Genomic DNA, 5,223 nt, shown 5'->3' with positions numbered 1-5,223 from the left:
CAGTTGTAGTCTAGTCAAGTTTGATAAGTTACACTTGATAATGTTAGTCTCTGAAATTTATTTATTTGATTTTAGGCTGATTATGTTCTTCAGTGGACTGGCTTAAAGGAGAAAACAAGATTTGGGACAAATTTTGCCTTTTTAAATTCAACAAACAAAGTGAGTTTTACTCGGGTCATGTTTTTATGCCCCTGGCATCTACTGATGCGGGAGGCATATAGTGATTGTCCTGTCTGTCCGTTCGTCCGTCCGTACGAGGTTAACCAAATGGGACCGTTTCGTCTAGCATCAATACCCCTTACTAGAATGACTGATTGATACTAATGCAGATGTAACCTGTGACCATTCCTCATCTTCAGACATCACCTGACCTCAGTTTGACCTTGACCTCATTTTGGACTTAGGTTACTTTATATGGGCCATCTCTTGGTTAACCAAATGGGACCGTTTCGTCTAACATCAATACCGCTTACAAAATGAATTGATACTAATACAGATTCAACCTGTGACCATTCCTCATCTTCAAACATCACCTGACCTCAGTTTGACCTTGACCTTGACCTCGTTTTGGACTTAGGTTGCTTTGTATCGACAAGGATGCCACCGGGGGGCATCAAGCATTTATTGAACGCAGCCCCTTGTTCCAACTTAAGTTGGTCCTGAATTGTTGAAATTAGCCCATATAACCTTATTCAACTCAGCCTTTGATAGTAGAATTTTCAGATGCTCAGTAAGGAACTGAATTCCTGGAAATGCTAGTAACTGAGTAAACACTGAACTACATGTACATGTATAATCCTAAATACTGTATTGCATGTCGTTCTAATACTGTATTATATATAGTCCTAAACACTGTATTACATGTATAGTCCTAAATACTGTATTACATGTATAGTCCTAAATACTGTAACATATGTATAGTCCTAAATACTGTATTGCATGTCGTTCTTAATACAGTATTATATATAGTCCTAAATACTGTATTACATGTATAGTCCTAAATACTGTACCACATGTATAGTCCTAAATACAGTACCACATGTAGGGTCCTAAATACTGTATAGTCTGAATACTGTACCACATGTAAAGTCGGGGCCTCCATGGCTGAGTGTGTTAAGGTCGCTGACTTCAAATCACTTGCCCCTCATTGATGTGGGTTCGAGCCTCACTCGGGGTGTTGAATTCTTCATGTGAGGAAGCCATCCAGCTGGCTTATGGAAGGCCGGTGGTTCTACCCAGGTGCCCGCTCGTGCTGAAATAATGCACGGAGGGGCACCTGGAGTCTTCCTCCACCATTAAAGCTGGAAAGTCGCCATATGACCTATCATGTGTCGGTGCGATGTTAAAATAAAAAAAACAAAACAACATGTGAAGTCCTAAATACTGTATTGCATGTAGTCCTAAATGCTGTATTGCACATAGTTCTAAATACCGTATGGCATGTCGTCCTAAATACTGTATTGCATGTAGTTCTAAATACTGTATTGCATGTCGTCCTAAACATGCTAAATACTGTATGGCATGTCGTTCTAAATATTGTATGGCATGTTGCCCTAAATACTGTATTGCATGTAGTTCTAAATACTGTATGGCATGTCGTCCTTTTACTGTATGGCATGTCATTCTAAATACTGTATTACCTGTAGTTCTAAATACTGTATGGCATGTCGTCCTAATACTGTATGGCATGTCATTCTAAATACTGTATTACATGTAGTTATAAATACTGTATGGCATGTCGTCCTAAATACTGTATTGCATGTAGTTCTAAATACTGTATGGCATGTCCTCCTAAATACTGTATTGCATGTAGTTCTAAATACTGTATGGCATGTCGTCCTAAATACTGTATGGCATGTTGTTCTAAATACTGTATTGCATGTAGTTCTAAATACTGTATGGCATGTCGTCCTAAATACTGTATGGCATGTCATTCTAAATACTGTATTGCATATAGTTCTAAATACTGTATGGCATGTCATCCTAAATACTGTATTGCATGTAGTTTTAAATACTGTATGGCATGTCGTCCTAAATACTGTATAGCATGTCATCCTAAATACTGTATTACATTTAAAGTCTTAAATAATACACTACATGTATAGACTTAAATACTGTAGTGCATTTATTGTCCTAAATAACTACTCATATGGACCTTAATACTGTATGACATGTATAGTCCTAACTACCGAACCACATGTATAGTCAGTACTGAACTTCATGTTTAGTCCTAAATACTAAACTAAATGTATAGTCCTTAACAGTAAGAATGAAGACTAAGGTACATTTGTACCTTCATGTTAAACATGAACAGACTAACAGCTTTGAAAGAAAAATTGCATAATTGTATTTTTTAGTAGAGTGTGCATTTCCTGTTATCGTAATTTTACACATTATTTATTAGTCTGTTGATTTCAAGACCAAGGGAATGCAATAATGACATGGTCATTGGAAAATGATAAACCAAGAAAACACTAAATTGATTATTTTACTTTCTTTTCAGAGACAAGTCTTTGTTACAGCCCAGCATGCTAGTGACTATGCAAGACTCGGAGGTGCTGTTGGCGTCTTTGATTTCTGAGAAAAATGATACATATAAAGTAATTGTTTCTAACATCAGATTGCTGTTTTACACTGTAAAGCCGGCAGATATTTGGAGAGATTTAGAAAAAAACAACACTTTCTCATTATAAAGAAAGAATAATAAAGGGAAAGAAAATTGCACTTTAAGAATGTGCAATCTATGAAGTAATAATTAAAATGCGTTGCAATAAAACTGTATGACCGCATGAATTGCATTTGGTATTAATTGGTGTAAAGTTTTACATTGGTTTAAGAGGTATTATATTGATTTCAAGTAATCATATCATTCAAGTTTATCATATTTTCTATGTTGTTGAAAATATTGCATAATACTTATGCCTGAATCTGGCTTACATGCTACTTAAAGTAATCAAAAAATACTTTTTAGCTGAATATTCCGAGCTATTCTACTCACCCTGGTGTTTGCATCAGCATCGGCATCAAACCTTGGTTTAAGTTTTGCATGCAATTACATACAGCTGTCATTTAAAGGCATATAGCTTTGAAACTTATCTTTTCTTTTTCTAGCTCAATTACCAACCTCACTGGGTCAAGTCCTATAACTCTCGACATGTAATTTGGCCAAATTATGCCCCCTTTTGGACATAGAAAATCCTGGTTAAAGTTTTGCATGCATGTTACTGTCTCCAAAACTAATGTAGATATTCAATTGAAACTTCACATGTGTCTTTGGGGTTATAAAACTAGGTGACAACATCAAGTCCCATAACTTTGACATGCATTTTTACCAAATTATGCCCTCTTTTGGACACAGAAAATCCTGGTTTAAGTTTTGCATATAACTTACTGTTTTCAAAACTAATATAGATACTAGATTTACACTCTATAGAAAGGTTGATATTCCAGCTTCTTGGACAACAATTTGAATAGTCGAGCATTGGCTGTCTTACTAATTGATTATGGTCTATTTTGAAATGTTTATTGCAGATGTTTTTAATGTAAGCTACCTCAGATAATTTCTAATAAGTCTCCTTTGACATTCTCATTTTGTATTCTGTAAAATGTTGCTCATTTCAATTATAGTGATTTATTCTGTGCCACATATCATGTGATATTTTGTACAACCTATTGGGTTTGCTGGAGAGTTTGACAAAGTCATTGTGCCTATATTGTTTGTTAAGATTTTAGCTCACCTAAGCACAAAATGGTCAAGGTGAGCTATTGTGGTCACCCTGTGTTCATTGTTGTCTGTCATTGACAATTTGACTTTTAGCAGTCTGGAGGTCACAATTTTATCAAAATTGTAATGAAACTTGGTCAGAATATCACCCTCAAAAACATCTTGAAAAAGTTTGTTATTGGGTCATCTTGGGCTTAGAATTGGGTCACTAGGTCAATTCAATAGAAAAAAAAATTGTTTAAATGTAGAGATCACATTTTCTGCCTCACCACAATACTTGTCGGAATGTTTGCCTCTATGAAACCCAGGAAATATTCAAAACTGGATTACCTGTGGTCAAAAACCAGTCCCCAGGTCAGATCATAGAAAAACCTTGTTAACTCTCTAGAGGCTGCATTTTCTGTTTGACATTTATGAAACTTCGTCAGAATATCTGTGTCTATAAACTCTATTTCAAATTAAAAACTGGATTACCTGAGATCAAAAACTACATCACTAGGTCAAATCATAGAAAAACGTTGTTAACACTCTGGAGGCCACATTTTTTGTGATATCTTCTTAAAACTTTGTCAAAATGATTGTCTCTATGAAATCTAGGTCAAGCGCAAAACTTGGTAACATGAGATGAGAAACTAGGTCACTTGTTCAAATCGTGGAAAGACCTTTTTAATATTCTAGAGGCCACATTTTGTACTTGAACTTCATAAACCTTTGTTTTTCTCTATAAAACCTAGGTCAAGTTCAAAATTTGCTTACCCGAGGTCTTAAACAAGGTCACAAGGCAAGTCATAGAAAAACATTGTTCACACTCTGGAGGCCACATTTATTATTTGATCTTCATCAAACTCTTTCAGAATGTTTGTCTCTTTTAAATCTAAATCAATATTTTGTTGTGTTCGACAGCTTTGCCAATACTGTTCAAATTTGTTTTAAAACAGTAAAAAAATGAAAGTTGCAATCCATAATTCGACACTTTCTGCTCCTTTGGTATCACAGAGGCAATAAATAAAGTTCCATTAGGGACGTGAGTGGTGTTGGTGGTGTTGCAATTTTCAATACCTCATGCACAGTTGAACGAAGTCTGTATTGGTGTATGTAATTGCACTTTTATATGTATTATATTTATTCATTCGAAGCAAACTGATATTTTTCTTTTAAATTGTGTATCTTGTAAATAAATTTGTATTTATGATTTTCAAATTTTGTATATTTTGCAGTATATTGAAATATTAAATAAAGTTAAAATCTTTGTTTGCATGAGTATTTTTTCCAATGTTATACAAAACATATACTGTATACATGGTCATTCCAATAATTTCGTACACTGCAATTCTTGCAGAATTCTTTGCCACTCTCCTATTAGCTGTTAATGAACTATATAAGGAATTTACTATTGAATACACCAAAATGATCAAATACAAGAAAGAAAGGTCCTCATATAACATCGTGGACACATTCGCCATAGAATAAGTAAGTATAGATTGATCCAGTAATCACTT

At 34.7% G+C, this 5,223-nt stretch overlaps 1 long non-coding RNA gene across 1 annotated transcript; it reads left to right on the top strand.

Annotated features, from left to right (window-relative positions):
* Positions 1 to 73: 73 nt before the first annotated feature.
* Positions 74 to 4,973, top strand: LOC128551756 (uncharacterized). The gene is made up of 2 exons (XR_008368881.1): positions 74 to 159; positions 2,504 to 4,973. It is a non-coding gene; the product is annotated as an uncharacterized LOC128551756 (long non-coding RNA).
* The last annotated feature ends 250 nt before the right edge of the window (positions 4,974 to 5,223 follow it).

The sequence above is a fragment of the Mercenaria mercenaria genome, unplaced genomic scaffold (assembly GCF_021730395.1).
Source record: "Mercenaria mercenaria strain notata unplaced genomic scaffold, MADL_Memer_1 contig_164, whole genome shotgun sequence".
In the NCBI taxonomy this organism is placed as follows: Eukaryota; Metazoa; Mollusca; class Bivalvia; order Venerida; family Veneridae; genus Mercenaria; species Mercenaria mercenaria.
Note: the sequence above shows the minus strand (reverse complement) of the source record. Positions and strands in the feature narration are given on the sequence as shown.